General features: G+C 36.3%; 1 protein-coding gene and 1 long non-coding RNA gene across 6 annotated transcripts in view; one reads left to right on the top strand and one right to left on the bottom strand.

Annotated features, from left to right (window-relative positions):
• Positions 1 to 22544, bottom strand: part of ATP6V1A (ATPase H+ transporting V1 subunit A) — a 65454-nt gene that overhangs the window by 37233 nt on the left and 5677 nt on the right. The window contains exon 1 of one of the 5 annotated variants that reach the window (XM_038582850.1): positions 4008 to 4143. The exons of the other annotated variants lie outside the window; for them this stretch is intronic. The gene's annotated coding sequence lies outside the window, so the exon portion shown is untranslated. Of the gene's footprint in view, positions 1 to 4007; positions 4144 to 22544 lie in introns of those variants that run through there. 5 annotated transcript variants of the gene reach the window in all.
• On the top strand, positions 223 to 7576 carry LOC106558180. Its single transcript, XR_005383333.1, has 3 exons — positions 223 to 353; positions 2087 to 2284; positions 7012 to 7576. It is a non-coding gene; the product is annotated as an uncharacterized LOC106558180 (long non-coding RNA).

Genomic DNA, 22544 nt, shown 5'->3' with positions numbered 1-22544 from the left:
AAGGGGAACAGGTAGCTGGAAATTAAGTTTTGAGGCTGATGAGTTGAGTCTAGATAGAAGGAAGACAGAAAGAAAAAGGAAAAACAAACCTTGAGCTTTGGGGTTTAATTCAGGCAGGGTTGAGTAGTTGAGTAGTGTTTTTGTCTTTCTGGAGCCACTGAAGGATCACTATGGAAACATATTCTCCAAGGGACAAAATTTGTAATCCATTAACCAAGATATCAAAGAATTAGGAAGGGGAGTGTAACAATGAATTCTTTAACAGTGGAGTTCTGGTTTGATACACTCTGTGGCTGCAGAAGCGGAATGGTGGATAGGGCAAACAAGGAAGAACGGAGTGATTAAAGAAACAGGTATGCATGAAAACAAAGATGAAAACCACATGGAAATATAGGAGAGTTTGCAAGTAAGAGAAATATGACCAAAGAGGCAAGAAAAGTACCAAGAACTTAAAGATGGCATCAGTTGTAAGGTAGAGACTGTCAGGCTGGTAATTTATTGATAAAGGTAGGGAATATTTATATCCATTGGAAACAATGGAATTGAATTAGAAAGAGATACAGATTTTTGTATTCTCAATTGGAAAATTTAGTTGGAAGAAGGGTAGTTGAGGGAGGAAGTAAAGAAAAGGGGAAATTGGTTTACTAGGATTTTCCAGCTGTCCAAAGATGCAGTAGATGGGACTGTTAAGTAAGCAGGTATGGGACTGGAATAGAAAAAGAACAAGTTTTTCTAATAACTACTTTAGATAATGAGAAAAAATGAAGTTCAAAGACAAACATTTATTTGGGAAATGGGTTGGGCAAAGTCTTCAAAGGAGCAGTGAACAAACGAGGTCAGATTTTAATCTTCAAAAAAGAAATTTTCAAAATCAAAAGAGAATTTGATAATCATAGTGTAACTTCTTCCTCAAATATGGGTATTTCCTAAGAACAAGCATGATACATGGTCACCTGCCATGGAAATAGCACAAAATTTTGAGTTAGCAGACTTTGGACACTCTCTAGTTCTACCAGTGACATGCTGCAGGAAAATCTGGACAAATCAAAATCTCTTTGTATCTTCATTTGAAAAGTAAGAATAATGCTAATACCTACCCCATAGTTGTGACTGAATTACTAACTTGTTCAATGTTCCTTGTGAAAAGTAAAATGCTTATAAGGATTTCATCTGTAACACCACTATTTGGACAGGGCTTCAATTTAGAAAAAGCCATTCTATTTTCAAAAATCTCCTCTTAGTGTCTTATATGCCACATAAATCTACTTTCCATTGCTTCTATCCTCTGGCCCTATTTCTTCCAAATGCTGTAGCCACAAACAGTATGTCCTTCTCCCAAGGAAATTCTCTGTAATGCCTTTAACTTTCCAAGGATTTTTTTCAGATCTTTCTCTCCTGAGGCTACTTTTTCCTGGAAGGATTCATGATCTCAATGTTTCTTTTATTTGTTATTTTAAAAATATTTTATTTGAGAGCATGTGCCAGTGGAGGACACTGGAATGGAGATGAAGAGAGGGACAGACTCTGCCCTGAGCCAGAACCTGACTTGGGCCAATCTTACGACCCTCAGAACATAGAGCTGAATGCTCAATGGACTGCGCCACCCAGGTGCCCCTCAATGTTTCTTTTAAAGCAGAATAAAATAAAAAATAGTATTTTAAATGTTACATGAGTAAGTACTGAAGAGTACCATTTCATCTGTCAGGCTGCTTATTTTATTGAAACAGAGACCAAGGATTAGAGTCAGACAGATTGTTTGAATTTATAAATTGTGTCCTCCGGCAAATCAAATTCTTTCAAACTTTTGAACCTCAGTTCCATCTGTTAAATCTAATAGGGTTGTTGCATGCCACCTAAAAGTAAGCCTAACAGAAAATAGTGAGGACTACTAACTTTATTCTGTTAATGCAAGCTAATCTTGTCTAATTTCTAAAAAGCATCTAGTATATTTTCACCTTACTACTTGAACCAAATATAATCACTTGTCTAGTTTTTTTCCTTAACTATTATGTATAATATTTTACTGTAACTTTTTAACTAAATGGATTTTAAGCATGGATGATCTGACAGGTGCTTTGTGTTACAGGTTGAAGATATAAACTATAATGAAGTAATGAGACACAGTCTCTCCCCCAAGGAGCTTCTGGCTTGATGGGATATAAAGGCAAACAGCTAGTTAAGAGTGACACATGTGCTCTCAGAGGAGCTGAGCAGCTGATCTGGAAGGGCATAAAGTGAAGGCATGAAACCTGGGCTTGGCGAGGACAGGAATGAGTTAGAAAAGGTAAGTAGAGACTTGTAGGATGAACAAGGAGACATTAGAATATACACTAGGGCTTCTTCATAGATGATTCCAATCTTCCAGGGTTCCTTAAGGTATTTTGGAGAGGTCATGAGGCAATACAGGTGTCTCTTCCGAATTTTAAAAACAAGTATTTACATATGTTCCCTTTAAAACAACAGTGAGGGGATGCTTGGGTGGCTCAGCGGTTGTTGAGCGGTTGAGCTTTTGCCTTCGGTTTAGGGCACGATCCTGGGATTGGGCTCCCTGCAAGGAGCCTGTTTCTCCCTCTGCCTATGTCTCTGTCCGCGCCCCCCACCCCCCGGCCCCCTCTCTCTGTGTCTTTCATGAGTAAATAAATCAATCTTAAAAAAAAAAAATGAAAAAAAAAGTGAGAACCTCCAAATGTATGAGCAATGATCAGTGGAAATCAAAGGGTTTATTTATGCTTCAGCTGCCTTGTGGGTTTATCACTCAGCTGAATAATCCTAGCCACCATGGAAACTAATAGATTTTGTGGTTTTTAACTTTTTTATTTTTAGGCATATATTATTTATGACAAAGACAGCAGTAATTAGAAACAGTGACATCAAACTAATAGAATTAGAAGCCTAAATAGTAAGTCCATAAATTTAGGGTGCTTTCACAAGATCCACAAATCTGTATTTATCTGATTAATATTCTTATATAGCAAATCAAGATTCTACTTTTTAAAAGTCAGTATAAAGAGGAAAAATATATGATAACAATTATGTGCAATTTAGCCTTTTCTACTCCATTATGTTATATGGAGAGAAGTGGTTGCAAATATATCCTCAATCCAACTCTTGATACATTTTTCAGGACAAAATAAGAAAATTATGAAAACATGAGTTTTTAAAGTATAAAATGCAGGAATTCTCAGGACTGTTGTCCATTTTTGATGTTTTAACACAGTCAAATTTTAATCTCGGCTCCACAACTCAGACCTTTCGGCTTGCTGTGCCCCAGCTTGTAAAGTGCTTCCTCACACCCATGAATAGTCCCCTGCTCCCACTGTCCTTCATCCTCAATGTTCTTACCCTGTTTTTCTTCACAGCACTTATAACTAACCACCTGAAATGATATAATTTTTCTTTTTAATTCACTTTTTTACTATCTGGATCACTCCCTACAATGCAAGTTTCATGACGGCAAAGAAAACAGTGCCCAGGCAAAGAAAATAAGCACTCAGTGAATAGTTAATAACTTCATATCCACTAATACCACTTCCATTTTACACATGGGAAACCCAAGGAATAGAGATTTAAGTAACTTTGTCCACAATCAAAAAATTGGCGAGGAGTAAAGTTAGGATTTGAACCTCAGCAGTTTGACTCCAATGCCTACTATGCTTATTAAGCCCTGCACTCTCTATCTCAATTAATATGCTGATTTATATTTTTTGCATCTAAATAGTCCTACAGGGTAGGAAGGACAGTCTCAGCCTCCAAGCAAGAGTATTATCAAATTAGAAAGGAGATGCAGCATCCAGATTCCCCTTCAAGAAAGGACAGGGGAGTGTCGTCAGCATCAGCAGAGAGCTAGCAGCTGTCAGCCCTTCACCACTGATCTCAGGTGCAGAGTGCTGGTTGGCCCACATTCACATCCATCACAGGGCAACCTGCACCCCATAACAGAGCAAATTGGAGATATAAAGACCCGTCATGTCAACTGGGTGTGGGATACTCTCACAAGTAATACTCACTCCAGATCTCCTCACAGGGTCAGCTAATAAGGCTTTTCCAGGCCTGAATTGCATTTCAACTTCTTTGCCCAATTTGGCATCTGCTTCCTTCTTTTCACATGTGTTGATCCCCAACAAACATCTTATACAATAGACTCTTTCTTGGCATCTGATTCCAGAGAACCCTAAATGCTCAACTAATGAATAAAGTGAATAATTACTTCCTGGGTAACTGAAACTCAGACTCACACTTGAACCACAATGATCTTTGGCCTGTTTTCTTAGTTATCTTGTAACTAGTTATTCTGCTAATGGGGAAAGAAATACAAAAGTGGCTTTAGAAAAGCAGGGCACTTAGGACAATGCTTGGGGTAAGTCAAGCAGCTAACATAGAGATCAGGTCCCCATACAACCAAAGCCTTAGTTTTTTCTTTTTCTTTTTTTTTTTTTTTTTTAAGATTTTATTTATTCATTCATGAGAGACAGAGAGAGAGAGAGAGGCAGAGACACAGGCAGAGGGAGAAGCAGGCTCCACGCAAGAGGCCTGATGTGGGACTTGATCCAGGGACTCCAGGACCACGCCCTGAGCCAAAGGCAGGTGCTAAACCGCTGAGCCACCCAGAGGTCCCCGAAAGCCTTAGTTTTTTCAAGGAACTTGCTTTGTGTCCTTCAACATAAATCTTAGATAGTACCCATCATCAGTAGTCATAAGAGAAGAAATCTGAATTAAGAGTTTATTTCACTTCTAAAGTACTATATTCTGATAGAATTAGAAAATACGTTTTCCAGGTCCAGAAGTTTTTGGCTCCAACTCATTTAACATTAAACACTTTGAGAAACTTCCATGCACTGGTTGAAGGTAATGGGCTGTTTTGAACACTAAATTTTCAATTTCCACAGCAATGAGATAAGGGTTTCCATTGTACTTCCAAAACTTTTTCACCAAAGCATCCAATAAATACCCACCATCTCCTCCCAATCTTGAGAGAGAACAGGATGTTACAGTAGTCTACTGTAAAGAGGGAAATTTCTTTTTTTTTCTTTTAAGAGAGAGAGAGAACACATGCACTTGAGTGAGCCAGGAGTTGGGGGAGGGGGGGAGTGCAGAGCACAGAGAGAAGAGGGTTGGAGAGAGAATTTTAAACAGGCTCCCAGCTCAGCACTGAGCCGGACATGGGGCTCCATCTCAAGATCCTTAGATCATGACCTGAGCTGAAATCAAGAGTTGGACGCTTAACCAACTGAGCTACCCAAGTGCCCCCCAGGGTAATTTCTTTGTATGCTCTTGTACATTCTCTTAATCAAAGCAAGTTTTGTACTCTATTATATATAATATCTGTTTTACAAAATAACTATAAAAGTGCTTTCTTCCCACAAACAAAAATTATTCATTAGATAGAATAATAGTAACAATCATTGAATACAGCTGAGCATATAAGGGTATGATAAGCATGGTCACACAACATCTTACTTTGTATCCATTAATCATCCTTCATTGTTATCTATGAAAATAAAAATACTCCACACCAAAATTTTGTTTCATTATTTAATGCTTATGCCTTTATGTGAAAAAGCATAGGCTTTTAAAGATGTGTAAGACAACATCCCAAAACATTTTAACCTGAAATAAGCAAATGATATTGCAAGTTCCATTACTCTGAAAGTTAATCTTATCCCAAATCTCCATAATATCCAAAATAACATAGGATTTCATGCTATAGTTTTATATGCTATTTAATAACTGTTTCCTATTAATATACACACCCATTCTTGTTGTCTTCCATCATTTAAAAAATAAAAGCATGATACCTACTTTAAAAACAATTGCTTTTATCAAAACAATGTGGTATATATAGCTGCACTCATACAGAAATCAACTCAATGATTATATAAAAACTTTGCCTTTACTTGCTTGATTCCTACTTTGAGGATAAAAAGCAAATGCAATTTACAACTAGGATTCCTATAGTCACAAACTGTAGGGTTTTCCACCCATATTTGTGAAAAATTAACAACAAAATCCTGTAGAAGGTGAGCACAGGCAACCATCTGATCTCATGAGTCATCAGTCTCCCCTCCAACATTTGCCACTGCAGAACACTGCAGTGGCAAATTACAACACCGGAGGCCCAGTTCTGTTTCTTCCATTTTACAAGATCCTCTCTAAATTGCTACTGGTTGACACACTATACCTGGTAATTTCATCATTCCAGAAATAATGGGGGCTTTGGGGGCAGGTATGAGGTGTTATATAAGAGCTAAATACCAAAGTTTCAAGACAATATTATTTACATATAAAATCCTGGGGCACTTAATTTTGTACACAGTTTACCTTCTTAGAAAAAGGCATCATAAATCTGTTTGATATTCTTATGGTTGGCCAAAAAGTTATAGAATAAGTAGAATTCCAGCTAATGACATTTCCTTGTATTTAGAGAATATAGTACTATATCATGTTGTAAAACACTTCCCTGTTTTTTTTTTTTAATCTACCCACTTAGCAACTCGATTAGAAAGGTTTATATAGCAGATGACTATGTATAACTAGTTTCTCATTTTTATCTTGTCAACAAAACCCTAAATTGGCTCCAATTTTGGTAAGCCCATCAAGGTAATTCCAGTTTCTCTGAGAGTAACTGTTTTGGAAATGAGCATGTAATGATGTTCTAACCAATAACAGGTATGGGAAAGTCTGCTCCAGGCAAAGCTTGTGGAAATAATTTATTTAGTCTTTTAAATAAAACAAGCCATGAGAAACACTTTTTTTTTGTGTTCATCTGCATGGGATGTACAGCCAACTTGGGACCTTGTAGGGAGCTAATCTAAGCAGACAGGCCACCTTGCATCTGGGTCCTTGTTGCTTTCACTGGTCTACTAAATTAACCAATATAACAAGAAAGCAAAGAGTTTCAAGAAGAAACTTTGTATGTCATATACATATTTCATATTGCTATTTAAAAAAAGAAGAATGGGGATGCCTTGGTTGCTCAGTGGGTTAAGCATCTGACTCTTGATTTCAACTCAGGTCTTGGTCTCAGGATCGTGAATTCAAGCTCTGCACGGAGTTTCATGTTGGGCATGGAGCCTACTTAAAAATAAATAAATAGACCAAAAGGTTAAGAATAAAGGCAAACATAAGGTCATTACTTAAATAGTTTATAAAAATTACTGAGGTGGACAATAAGGAAATGTGTGGACAAAAGTGGGAACCAAAGAGTACAGAAGTATAGGAAAATCACAGATGGCAAACTGGACTAACAAAAGCAGGAAAAAATTATTCCTATTGGAATATAACTTTTTGAGGACAAGTATACATATACTCCTCCATTTATCAAAAATAAAGGCATTCCTGTAAAAGAGATAGTAAATATAAAAGCTAGAGTGGACACTTAAATGGCCACAGAATTCAAACTGTATCAGCTACATACACTCTAGGTTTTTTGACAGGCTTGACCATGAACAATTTTTAGAGCATTTCTAGACATCCACATGCAGAAGAATGAAACTAGACCACTCTCTTTCACCATACACAAAGATAAACTCAAAATGGATGAAAGATCTAAATGTGAGACAAGATTCCATCAAAATCCTAGAGAAGAACACAGGCAACACCCTTTTTGAACTAGGCCATAGTAACTTCTTGCAAGATACATCCACGAAGGCAAAAGAAACAAAAGCAAAAATGAACTATTGGGACTTCATCAAGATAAGAAGCTTTTGCACAGCAAAGGATACAGTCAACAAAACTCAAAGACAACCTACAGAATGGGAGAAGATATTTGCAAATGACATATCAGATAAAGGGCTAGTTTCCAAGATCTATAAAGAACTTATTTAACTCAACACCAAAGAAACAATCCAATCATGAAATGGGCAAAAGACATGAACAGAAATCTCACGGAGGAAGACATAGACATGGCCAACATGCATATGAGAAAATGCTCTGCATCACTTGCCATCAGGGAAATACAAATCAAAACCACAATGAGATACCACCTCACACCAGTGAGAATGGGGAAAATTAACAAGGCAGGAAACCACAAATGTTGGAGAGGATGCGGAGAAAAGGGAACCCTCTTACACTGTTGGTGGGAATGTGAACTGGTGCAGCCACTCTGGAAAACTGTGTGGAGGTTCCTCAAAGAGTTAAAAATAGACCTGCCCTACGACCCAGCAATTGCACTGTTGGGGATTTACCCCAAAGATACAAATGCAATGAAACGCCGGGACACCTGCACCCCGATGTTTATAGCAGCAATGGCCACGATAGCCAAACTGTGGAAGGAGCCTCGGTGTCCAACGAAAGATGAATGGATAAAGAAGATGTGGTTTATGTATACAATGGAATATTACTCAGCTATTAGAAATGACAAATACCCACCATTTGCTTCAACGTGGATGGAACTGGAGGGTATTATGCTGAGTGAAGTAAGTCAGTCAGTGAAGGACAAACATTATATGTTCTCATTCATTTGGGGAATATAAATAATAGTGAAAGGGAATATAAGGGAAGGGAGAAGAAATGTGTGGGAAATATCAGAAAGGGAGACAGAACGTAAAGACTGCTAACTCTGGGAAACGAACTAGGGGTGGTGGAAGGGGAGAAGGGCGGGGGGTGGGAGTGAATGGGTGACGGGCACTGGGGGTTATTCTATATGTTAGTAAATTGAACACCAATAAAAAAAAAAAGGAAAAAACAACAACAACAACAAAAAATTTTTAGAGCATTTCTAGAAAATAAGCAATTAAATTCCTTTCGCTTCAAATTTTTATAAGTAAAATTGTACTATTTTGAGTGTGATAGTCCAAAATTTTAGCTAAAAAACAAAATATTGCATTTACTGTATAAGTTCTATGGTATGAATTTATAGGCTAGAAACCTATGATCAATGGTAAGCCATTATATGAATGTATTTGAGTATTTCTGCTTCCAAGGAGCACTCCCTCCAGAAAGCAAAGTGCCTTGCACAGAAGTAACTTGATAAAATGTCTGAAATTAAAAAGATAATATCAACTACGACTCATTACGCACATATTACACTCCAGGCATTATGTTAAAAATGGACATATCTCATTTAACACTTAACGAAGAGTCTTACGACATTGGTGTTGTTTGATTAGGAAGCAGTTTTGGAGACTTAAGCCACCCACTCAAGATGACAGAATTATAAAGTGGTAAAGCCTAGATTTAGTCTGATTTTAACACCTAAGCATTTTACAACAAATAATTCAAAGGATCTTATTTTAGCCAATAGCTCTATTACCTTTTCTTTTTAAAACCAAGAGTGCTTGTTTTTCATTAGTAACTGACTGTATGTTAGAATTACAAAGGTTGGGGCACCTGGGTGGCTCAGTGGTTGGGGGGTCTGCCTTTGGCTCAGGTCGTGATCCCGGGATCCTGGGATGGAGTCCCGTATCAGGCTTTCCGCAGGGACCTGCTTCTCCCTTTGTCTAGGTCTCTGCCTCTCTCTCTCTCTGTGTCCCTCATGAATAAATGAATAAAATTAAAAACAATCACAAAGGTTAATATGAAGGCAAAAGGGAAGAGATTAAAAAAAAAAAGGGTGACAGATCACTCACAAACTAAAGTATAAGTAGTAGAACAACCAAGAATTGACTGCTCCTAAAATATCCATCTCCTTAAAAAACTAAGATTCTCTCTCTCTTTTTTTTTTTTAAATTAAGATTTATCTACTTATTTGAGAGAGAGAACCGTTAGGGAGGGCAGGGAAAGAAGGAGAAGGAGAAAGGGAGAGAAACAGACTCCTTACTGAGCACAAAGGCCAACATGGAGTTTGATTCCACCATCCCAAGATCATGACCTGAGCCAAAATCAAGTTGGATGCTTAACCAACTGAGCCATCCATGTGTCCCAAAAAACCAGGATTCATAAAGAACAGTACATAATGCCATATTTTATTAATGACAAGCTTTAAAATACTAACCTAACGAATTCATTATAATAGCGGAAGGAAGGAAGGAAGGAAGGAAAACTATCAATGAAGTGTACAATAAAGGGGCACATCTAATTGGAAAATGAGTATCTTTGGAGCAAATGAGAATATTAATGAAAACAGACCCAATTTTGCAACTGTTAATAACAAATAGTAGTAGAAAACTTGCTGGTTAATTGACTATAATAAATTTGGAACAATGAAGCTACATATGTAGTACCTGAGTGAGAAATTCCTCTTATTTTTCTTATTTCTTAGATAAACTGGAGTGTAATAAAGTCCCTTGGTTTATATCCTAACTTTTTTAGGATGTAAAAGCCAAGAAGAGAGTCAAATGATATAAATATAGTAAAAAAAAAGGGATCCCTGGGTGGCGCAGCGGTTTGGCGCCTGCCTTTGGCCCAGGGCGCGATCCTGGAGACCCGGGATCGAATCCCACGTCAGGCTCCCGGTGCATGGAGCCTGCTTCTTCCTCTGCCTATGTCTCTGCCTCTCTCTGCCTCTGTGTGTGTGTGTGACTGTCATAAATAAATAAAAATAAAAATAAAATATAGTAAAAAAAAAAGCATTTATTACATACTTTTCTTTAAAATTTATTTTCAAAAGCAAAATGCTTACCATTTTTAAAATACTCAAAGGAAAGTCTCATTTCTTAAATAGACTTATTTCCTCACAAATAATCTTTGACATACTTGTAATTAATACTATAATACATTTTCACATATTGTTATTTGTAAGTATCATCTTAAACTATTTCATTAAAGAGATACCATAGCTTGCCTAATAATTCTCCTTACTGGGTACTGAGACAGCTTCCCATTTTTTGCTATTCTTATCCTTTATACTTTGTTAGTATACTTTTATTGATTTTTAACTTACTGAGTGAGTAGGAGAAGCCAAACTAAGGCAACCAACTAAGTATCCACAAGGATACTCTTTATGCTAATTTCTCATAGCAGCAATTCTTATACATACACACTCCCATCTGGAAGTGATATCATATTTCATCTAATCTAAGATACTATCAATTATAACATACTCTTCTATTACACTCAAAAAATTACAGGACAGACATTAATTTCACAGTTGTTAAAATACAGGGCAAAAAAGTATTTCCTAGAAGCAATAATATATGGTATTAGACTAAATACAGTACAATAATATTTATACAGGAGGCCAGACTTGGCAACCTTCATTAGAATAAAGACTAAGAAATAGAAAAATAGACTTCTAAACTGCTAAAATGACAATCTACAGGTTTCAAGAAACCTTCATATTGTCTTACTGACACAACTTATGCACAAGTAAAAATTATTACATAATATTTTAGATCACTGAAGATTAAAAGCAACAAAATACCAAAAATTAGAATTATCTTTAAGATCTAACAACAAAATGAAGTATTCGTTTATTTGAAATCCTATACTCTACCTTCCAAACTCCAATGTATTTAATAATAATAATGAAATTTCTTTTGTTAAAAAGTCTGCAAGACCAAGTTCACAGTATAAAACACTGTCCTTAGAAAATTTTCTTCTGAAAGGATCCTTAACCTTCATGGCCTTTGAGCGCTGTCAGTGGCTTTTTTGGCTTTTCTTTTTTTTTTTTAAGATTTTATTTATTTATTCATGAGAAACAGAGAGAGAGAGAGAGAGAGAGAGAGAGAGGCAGAGACACAGGCAGAGACACAGGCAGAGGGAGAAGCAGGCTCCATGCAGGGAGCCTGACGTGGGACTCGATCCCGGGATTCCAGGATCATGCCCTGGGCCAAGGTAGGTACTAAACTGCTGAGCCACCCACGGATCTCCTTTTTCAGCTTTTGGATAGTTGTCTCACATAAACTGCTGACAGAGTGACTATACCAATTTAAAAAAAATGTCAGCAGTCATGTATGAGAATTTTCCCCTTCCAAAGTAATCAACCTAGAAATTTTGCTACTTAAAAAAAACAAAAACGAAAACAAAACAAAACAAAAAACAAAAACAAAAAAAACTCTTGCTCAAAATACTTAGAATCTTCTCTTGAAAACTGCCTACAATTACCATATCACTTTTTTCAATGTTAATGAGAAATTTTCTGGATTGCTTTGCAAAGCAAATATATCACAAACAGCCAAAGTGGCCAAATATAAGCAAAACACATATCTGAGAACAATGTACTTAGGAGAGTCAGCATCAACAGTGTTGCAGTAAAAATGCAATACAAATTGCATTTGTATTTAATACATCTGCATTGCATTTAATACAAATTGTATTTGTATTAGAAAGTGATATTTATATATTCAAATGTCCTGTCATTTACTTCATGGATGGAATAGAAGAGATAGAAGGTTTACAAACTGTGCAGACACATTAGCCTAATGTTTAAAAGAAGTATCATCATAAACAGTTTCACCTTCAACTCAGGAATTCATAAAATCTCTGCAATGAAAATATTACCTAGAGAATAAAGAATGCACAGAAGTGGGGAAAAATGCTGCCTAATATAGGTGACAAAACACTTCACAACATGGATATAAAGGTATGACTTTAGTCAAAAGTTCATAGACATTTCCAATTCAGAGGGCAGGAAGTCTGCATTTCTAATGGTTTGTCTAGTATTCCATGATTAACTAACGACCAGGGTTTATTTAAGTAAAGTGGCTGTGGGGAGAAAAGGATTTAACCAGAGACAGAAATTTTCAACAGTATGGTTTGCTAAGGAATTAACTTCCAGTTCCTCCTGGGACATGCTCACAGTCTTCAATATTGTTCTTTGTCATACTTGTTACTATAGTCATTAAAAATCTGTGAACAGAGTTGTTCATTGTTCGTCTCCACCACCAGATTGTAAATGCCAGGGAAACAGGGACCATACCTGTTTCATTCGTTGAGTACTCCAATTACATAGTAAAGCCCCCTGACACATAGTAGGCAATTACTAAATATTGCTCAGTAACAATATTGGCAAAGGTTGTGTGGGAAATAAGCATGCTCAACCACTAAGTGAAAATTGATATAACCCCTTTCAGGTGCACCGATACACATTTTGGCCTAATGCCCAAAGGCCAAGATCTAAAAAAACCAATATAGCTGACACCAAAACTGAAACCAAATATCATCCCCATGGAATGACCATCCAATATAAAAACTTTTGTTATATAAAAACTTTTAACCTGCTCAGCAGGTTATTCTCTGCCTTCGGCTCTGGTCGTCCCAGAGTCCTGGGATTGAGCCCCACATTGGGCTCCCTGCTCAGCAGGGAGCCTGCTTCTCCCTGTACCTATATCTCTTCCCCTGCTTGTGCTCTCACTTGTCTCTCTCTCAAATAAATAAAATTTTAAAAAACAAAAACAACAACTAGGAAGGCACATGATGAGATGAGCACCAGGTATTATATGTTGGCAAATTGAATTTAAATATTAAAAACAAAAACAAAAACAAAAAATAAAAAAAGAAAGAAGTTGAAAATCTTGAAATTTTAATGGCTAAAGGCTACTAATGTTAGAACACCAACCAAATCATTCCACAAAGAATAGATAAAAATCTCTATTGTTCTGCCTGGCACTACTACTTAAAATTCTATAAACATTTATTAGCTCAAAAAGGCTATATGACACAGGCATAAATGGACAACTAACTTTTGACAAAAGTGCAAAGGCAATTCAGTGGAGAAAATTAGTTTTTTAATAAGTGGTAGTGGAACAAGTCTATATACAAATGCAGAAAAAAGGTACTTCAATCCATACGTTGTATCATATATAAAAATAAACTAAAAATGGATAGTAGACCTAAATGTAAACCTAAAACCATAAAACTTCCTTTGTGATCTTGGACTTGGTGGATTAGATATAATATTGAAAACATAATCCATAAAAGAACAAATTGATAAATTGTACTTTATGAAAATTAAAAACTTAGCTCTTCAAAATATCATTAGAACAAAAAGCCAAGGGATGCCTGGGTGGCTCAGTGGTTGAGCATCCACCATTGGCTCAGGCCATGATCCCGGTGTCCTGGTCCACACTGGGCTCCCTGTGAGGAGCCTGCTTCTCCCTCTGCCTATTTCTCTACCTCTCTCTGTGTCTCTCATGAATAAATAAATAAAATCTTTAAAAAAAAAAAAAAGAACAAAAAGCCAAGTTCCAGACTGGACAAAAATATTTGCAAAGCATAAATGTATTAAAGGACATATCTGGAATATATTTTAAAACTCCCAAAACTGGATTAAAAAAATTAAAATGATGTGCAAGAGATTTGAACATATACCTCACCTAGAAAATATATGGATGGGGGTTGCCTGGGTTGCTGAGCAGTTGAACATCTCCCTTTGGCCCCAGGTCATGATTCTGGAGTGCCAGGATTGAGTCCCTCATCAGGTTCCCTGAGGGAGCCTGCTTCTCCCTCTGCCTGTGTCTCTCTCTCTCATGAATAAGTAAAATCTTTATTTTTTATTTTTTTTAGAGATTTTATTTATTTATTTATTTATTTATTTATTTATTTATCCCAAATAAAATCTTTTTTTAAAAAAGGAGAATATATGGATAGTAAATAACTACATGAAAGATGCTTAACATCATTAGAAAGATGCAAATTAAAACCAAAATAAAATGCTACTCCACACATAAAAGAAGGGCTAAACTTAAAAAGACTGACAGGAAATATTAATAAGGATATAGAATCAGAACTATCATATATACTGGTGGTAGGAATGTAAAATGGTACAACCACATTGGAAAACAATTTGGCATTTTTTTAAAAAGTTAACACATACTACATATGATCCAGCTGTTCTACTCCTTGGTATTTACGTGTTAAGAAATGAAAGCTTATAGGAGCGCCTGGGTAGCTCAGTTGGTAGAGCAGGAGACTCTTGATCTAAGGGTTTTAAGTTTGAGCCCCATATTGGGTGTAGAAATTACTTCAAAATAATAAGATCTTTTTAAAAAACACTTTAAAATAAAAACTTAAAAAAAAAAAAAAAAAGGAAAGAAAGCTCATATCCAAAGACTTCGATATGGATGTTCATAGCAGCTTTATTCCTAACAGCCAAAGTGGAAAGACAATTCTAGTATCTATCAACAGATGAATGGACAAATTGTGGTATACTCATACAATGGTATAACAGCAATGAAAAAAATGAAACATTGAAATGCTGAACAATCTGGAAGAACTCCAAAATAATTATGCTAAGTAAAAGGCAGATGGAAAAAAAATGGTTCTATTTAGGTAAAATTCTAGAAAATGCAAACTAACCTACAGTGTCAGAAAAAAGAGGAGTGGTTGCTTGGAAATGGGTAGTGGGGAAGTATGGAAGGTAGGGATTACAAGGAAGCAGGAGGAGAAACCTTTTGGAGTGATGACATTTCACTATAATGATTGCAGTGATGGTTTCACAGGTACGTGTGCATACATCAAAACATCAAACTGTACACTTTATGTGCAAGTATGTCAATTATATCTATAAAACTTTTTTAAAAAAGCACAAAGTATTAGCAATATGACTACGGTAAGGTATAAAAGTTTATATACTACACATCACATTCATTTTTTTTACTTATCAACTAACAGTTATAAAAGACTACGTGGGTTATGAAACTCATAAGAGAATCTTAAGCCCAGGAGCATCACAGGGGGAATTGTTTTTTTTTTTAAAGGTTTTATTTTATTTTTTAAGATTTTATTTATTTATTCATAGACAGAGAGAGAGGCAGAGACACAGGCAGAGGGAGAAGCAGGCTCCATGCAGGGAGCCCGATGTGGGACTCGATCCCGGGTCTGCAGGATCACACCCCAGGCTGCAGGCGGCGCCAAACCGCTGGGCCACCAGGGCTGCCCCAGAGGGGGAAAAGACAGGCTTTTGTCTGTTTGTTTAGAATAAGTTTATGTGGCGGCTCTTGATAAGACTGTTCTGAGCACACTTCAAAACTGTAAAGTTCAGCAAGTCCTGGGAACCTTTAACAGCTCAGGAGTACAGAAGTCAGATATGTCTTTTTTTTTTTTTTTTTTTAAGATTTATTTATTTATTCATGAGAGACACAGAGAGAGAGGCAGAGACCTAGGTAGAGGGAGAAGCAGGCTCCTCGCAAGGAGCCCGATGTGGGACTTGATCCCGGATTCTGGGATCACGCCCTGAGCCAAAGGCAGACGATCAACCATTGAGCCACTCAGGCGTCCCAGATACATTTTTAAAGTTCTTCCCCGTCTATGCTTTCAGAACAGGACTTAATGGCAATATCTTGGATGAGGATTTGGGAAATCTTAACTCTATCTTGAATGAATTTTTGAAATATGAGGTATAGAAATGTTTGTCTTCAAGGTGCAGGCTAAGCTCTAATATCTTGGATATCAAAGTTGCTATGGTTCAATGACTCATTTGGAAGATAAAGGTTGAGGGAGAGTTATTGTCTATTGTTTTATACTGCTCTAATTTGGAAGTAGAAATAGTTCACAATAAAGAACTGATAGACTGTTTATCTGTTTCTTTATAGGTATTTCCCCCCACCCTCATTATCCAACAGCATCTTTGGGTGAGGATGAGATCATATTTAAAACACACACACACACCCCCCACTGAACAACAGCAAGTACTATATAAATCTGCATTCAAGCACTGTAGGTACATTACACTGAGACCTGAGCAGGTTCTGTATTTTAAGTGTCTGCTTTGGACCACATTAAATAATTTGGTGTTGGGACCCCTGGGTGGCTCAGTGGTTGAGCACCTGCCTTTGGCTCAGGTCATGATCCTTGAGTCCCGGGATCGAGTCCCACATCGGGCTCCCTGCATGGAGCCTGCTTCTCCCTCTGCTCTCTCTCTCTCTCTCTCTCTCTGTCTCTCTCTCTCTCTGTGTGTCTCTCTCGTGAATAAATAAGTAAAAACTTAAAAAAAAAATTTGGTGTCAGCCAGCCTGCTTTTTGATTTAATGATATTTTCGTTTCTTAAAACAAATGAGACAGAAGACTCTGAGCAGAAGTATATTTAAAACAATTTGTAGATGATGTAACTCAGCTGAATAACCTCCCCCCACACTGCCTAATTCTGCATTACCTAAGACTAGTAGGACTTACAGATTACTAGAAAAACCCATTTCTCACTAGAAAATATGTAATTATTCGCACATTTTAGCTATCACTCTCAATGGTCTTATTAACTGGCATTCTGAAAGCACTTACATAATTGTTATGGTACATAAAATTGGCGACTTTCATAATTACTAACAATCATAGCATTTTACTTTTTAAATAATACACATTGGCAATTTCAACATTTTGTTCTTTCAATTGTACACATTAAAACTTCAATTTATATATAGCATTTCAATGCATAAATCACATAAGCAGCACTTCAAATGATATCCAGAACACTTAACATTATTTGAAAGTAACAAGAAGTCCAAATGTCATACTTTGTTCTTATACTGACATTGCTACACTGATTAGATATAATGGATAGCCTATGCTATCACAAGATGGCAGATCACTCATAATTCAGGGATGCTAGAAATGTTCAAGGCATTTAGCTATTCAGCGTCCCAAAGACTCAAGCTAAATGATTTGGCAGATTTCAGGACAATACTAAGGATAAATCTGAACTTCTGTGCATTGCTAATTTGGAGAGTAATTTGACCATACCCACCAAATTTCCAAATGTACATATCCTTTGACCTAGTTCTTGCATTTCTAGGAATTTCCTTTATGTATACAAAATGTCCTGTTATCAGAGGCACCGGGGTGGCTCAGTTGGTAAAGCAGCTACCTTTGGATCAGGTCTTGATCCAGGATCCTGGGATGGAGTCCTGCATTGGGCTCCCTGCTCAACAGGGAGCCTGCTTCTGCTCCTCCCCCCACTCATGCATGCGTGCTCTCTCTGTCTTAAGTAATAAAATCCTTTTAAAAAAATCTTTTACTAAAAAAAAAAAAAAAGTCCTATTATCAAAATATTATAGCCCATTTCTTATACCATAGTTTGGAAATGAACATTACTATAGAGACTAGCTAAATAACTTGTGGTAGTATAAGAGGCTGTAATATGTAATACTCAGCAGTATTAAGACAGATTCTCTGGAAAGATATGTCCTGGATTCAAATCCTGAGTCCTGGGCAGCTCAGTTGGCTCGGCAGTTTAGCGCCGCCTTCAGCTCAGGGACTGACCCTGAAGACCCGGGATCGAGTCCCACGTTGGGCTCCCTGCGTGGAGCCTGCTTCTCCCTCTGCCTGTGTCTCTGCCTCTCTCTCTCTCTGTCTCTTTTGAACAAATAAATAAATAAAAATCTTAAAAAAAAAATCATGAGTCCTATTACTTATGAGCCATGTGACATTGTTGGGCATTTAACCACTCCATGCCTAAACTGCTTCATTTGTTAAATGGGGATTAATATAGCACCTATCTCATAAGGTTGCTGTGAGGCTTCCATGAATGAATACAAGTAAAACATTAAGAAAAGTGCCTGGATCACTAATAAACTCTAATAAATGTTACATACAATGATAATGACACTGTTATTTAAAAGAATGCTGTAGCTTTAACTGCACGAATGTGGAAAGATCTCAAAAATAACATTGCTAAGTAAAAATGCAATGTCCAGAATAATATGAAAAGGTACTACCTTTATGGAAAAAAGGAAAAAGGATTGGGGAGGAGAAAACACACACATATAAGCACAAAATTTTTTGCTGCATTTGTACATGTATTATTCATTCAATTTGATTAAAAATATTACTGAATGATTCAATGAGTGCTAAAACAATTAAGCCAAGTAATAAAAACTACTATCTATACCTAACTGAACAAAGAGTATAGTAACTATATAATAATGGCAAATACTTATACAGATCTTACTCTGTGCCAATAGTATTCTAATCACTTTCCTTACATAATTCATTTAATCCTCACAACATTTAATGATGTAAATACTCTTATTATCTTTATTTTAAAGGTGAGAAAATTGCAGAAAGATAAAAGGAACTTCCCCCAAAGTCACACTGCTAGGAAGTAGCAGAGCCAGCATGTGACCCCGCTTGTCTCCAGTACTTATGTCTTTAACCTACTTGCTATGTTGCCTTTCAATATACTTGAGAATTACTTTTTTATTTACATATATTCCAATTCTTTTCAAAAAGAAATTTGTATACTTTGCAATAAAGAACATATATATTTATATATCTGTATATACCATAAGTTAATAATACTGGTAACAAAAGAAAACAAAAAGCATTGAGGTGAGAAATATAGATGCTTTAAACAAGCAACAAGTTAAACTCTAAAGCATCTGTCATTTTCTTTGTCTTTTTTAATATTTTCTTTATTTGAGAGAGAGAGGGAGAGAAGAGGGGGAGAAAGAGAGAGAGAGAGAGAGCGCACCAGCAGGGCGAAGGGCAGAGAGAGAGAAGCAGACTCCTCATTGAACAGGGAGCCTGACATGGGACTCGATCTCCGGACTCCAGGACCATGACCTGAGGTGTCAGCATATGCTCAACCAACTGAGCCACCCAGACGCCCCAAATCTGCCATTTTCTATCACAGCCTTGAACGATGTATTAATTTCAGCCTCTTAAAAGGACTGAAATAAAGTAGTAAATAATTCTCAATACTTTTAATTTTGCCTCTTTAAAGACAGTATTATGTGAGGGGCAGTTGGCTGGCTCAGTGGGTAGAGCATACGACTCGATCTCGGGGTTGTGAGTTCAAGCACCACATTGCCCTTAGAGCTTACTTTAAAAAAAAAAAAGATAGTATTACCTGAAGCTTTCCTAAGCAGATTTGCTCATGTAACTAGTTTTTTTTTTTTTTTTAAATTAACTAAACTGAAATGTGGACTTTTCCTTATTCTGTCATATGATTAAGTCAGGTGATACACCCCATATTCGTGCAATATGCTCTGTATCTCCCAGGCATAAAGGATTTCTGGAAAACCTAATATCCACACCAAATCTGATCTGGTAATGTCTATCATTTCCCTGCACATTTTTTAAAAGATGTATTTATTTATTTTGACAGAGAGCACAAGCAGAGGGAGCAGCAGGCAGAGAGAGAGAGAAGCAGCAGGGAGCTTGATGTGGGCCTCTACCATGACCTCAGCCAAGGCAGCTGCTTAACCAACTGAGCCACTCAGGCACCCCTCCCTGAACATTTTTAATGACAATTTCTTATTGGATACACAATGGTTATCATATACACACAATTAAGGGGAACTTATGGCATTATCAGGGTAATTTAAACACTTTCCCCTCAGACATCAAAGTAAGTAAGTCAAAAATGTATTTCAGATAATTGCCATTTCTGGTATTTCAGGCAGTGTTTTCCCCTTATTAATTCCTTCTTTGCCCTGTCAGAATGTTTTTTAAAATGTCAATGGTTTTGTTTTTTGTAATTACAGAAACATTACATGTTCATTGTAAAAATAAAAACATGTAATATTAAAAAGTGTAAGGAAGAAAGTAAAAATCACTTGAAATGTCCATCCAACCACTGAAATGGCCACTAAACATTTTGGTGACTATCCTTTCCTGCAATTCATCTAATATAGACATGGGTAAACAGGTAGTTTTACATGCAATGCTATTGTAGATACTCTTTTTTTCTTCCCTCCTTTTTTCTTTTGCTTATTTCTTCCAGCCGTTAACAGCTGTTTAAGCATATACAAAACTCAAAGTATTTTTTCAGCCATTTTACAAAAATGGGATCTCATTACATACATTTCTTTAACTTTGTCTTTGTCACTTAAGATACATGATTGAGGGGTGCCTGGGTGGCTCAGTCAGTTAAGCGTCTGCCTTCAGCTCAGTTCACGATTCCACAGTCTTGGGATCAAGCCCCGCATCAGGCTCTGTGCCTGCTTCTCCTTCTCACTCTGCCTGCCACTCACCCTGCTTGTACTCGCTCTGTGTCAAATAAATATAAATCTTAAAAAAAAAAAAAAGATACATGATGGAGATCCTTTCAACTCATCAGTATAGATTTAAGTCCTATTTTTTAATAACTTCAAAAATATTCAAGATATGCTTGTGTCATGATTTATACAATACTCCTATTGATAGGTATTCCCTTTGTTCCCAGGTTTTTGCTACTATAAAACATTGCTGCAAAAATATTCACATAAGTGCTTGCATATCTTTATTTCTTTTTTTTAAAAAGTGTATTTATTTGAGAGAGAGAGAGAAAATGTTTGCTTGCACATACACATGAATTGGGAGAGGGGGAGAGAGAGAAGCAGACTCCCCACTGAGCAGGGAGCCCAATGCGGGACTCAATGCCTGAGCCAAAGGCAGATGTTTAACCCACTGAGCCACCCAGGTTCCTCCAGTTTGTCTTTATTTCTAAGAAAAAGATTCCACAGAGTGAGACTGCTGGATGGAAGAATGTATATTTCCAATTTTAACAGATACTGTCTGATTGTTTTCTAAAAAAATCGTAACAGTTCACATCTCCATGAGCATCCTATTAGAAAATCCTATACCACAGATCCCTACTAGCAGTAAGGTTTACCACTTAATTTTTGTTAGTCAGAAAAGAATACTTCATTGTTAGCATATTGATTACTAAAGAGTCTCTATGTCTTTTTTTACATTTATTCAATGTTTGGATTTCTCTTCTATGAAGCTCTGGTCATATGCTTATCCATGTTTCTACTATACGAACTTTTACTTATTATTAACATAATAATTCTTACAAATGGTAACTCTTTAGCTGTTATACATATTTCAAACACTTTTTTCCCAATCTGTATTATTTTGTCCTTTATCTTTGCCACTGAAAACTACCACATCTAGGGGGCACCTGGTTGGCTAAGTCATGATCCCAGAGTCCTGGGATAGAGGCCAGCACCCAGCTCCCTGCTCTGCAGGGAGCCTACTTCTCCCTCTCCCTCTGCCAAGCTGCTCCCCCTGCTTGTTTGTTCTTTCTCTCTTCTCTCTCTGTCAAAATAAATAAATAAAATAGTTTTTAAAAAGTCAAAAAAAAATTTTACTGTGCTCATATAAGCCTAAAAATATATCTGCACTGATAAAAAATTTGAATAATTTAGTTATCTGACACATTTACAATTAAGATATTCAATATTCAGATAATTAAGAAATCATTATTTAAATATCTTAATTCTCCATATCAAATTGAAAAAAATTCTGCTGCCCAAAGCAAACTATTGATTATAAAAATTCAAATACACAAAAGGTAGAGTAATAAATTCTAAATCTTTAATCTCTTAATCTAGATATAATCATTTATTTTGATGCATTTCCTTCCAGCTTTTCATATACATATATATAAAATCACTACTACACAGTATTTTTATCATGCTCTTTTTTCAGTTTTACAAATATTTTCAGAATTAGTCTTCTCCATTTTACTTCTAAACACTCCTTTTTAAAAATTTAAACAAATATAACTAAAACAAAACATGAAATCCGGCATTTTTCATTGCTCAAACACATTTGGAACTCTTCTGCATCAGACCTGGCACTATTCATTTTATTTTCAATGAAATATGCTTATTTTTCAGAAAAGAAACAAAACATTGTATGTTGTAGGTATAATTTTTTAAAAAGGTTTATCACCAAAAGAACAATAGTTTTTACAATTGATAGCATTAGGATTCAAAACTTAAAATGTTTTGACACCAAAAAAA

Source organism: Canis lupus, chromosome 33, assembly GCF_011100685.1.
Source record: "Canis lupus familiaris isolate Mischka breed German Shepherd chromosome 33, alternate assembly UU_Cfam_GSD_1.0, whole genome shotgun sequence".
Lineage (NCBI taxonomy): Eukaryota > Metazoa > Chordata > Mammalia > Carnivora > Canidae > Canis > Canis lupus.
Note: the sequence above shows the minus strand (reverse complement) of the source record. Positions and strands in the feature narration are given on the sequence as shown.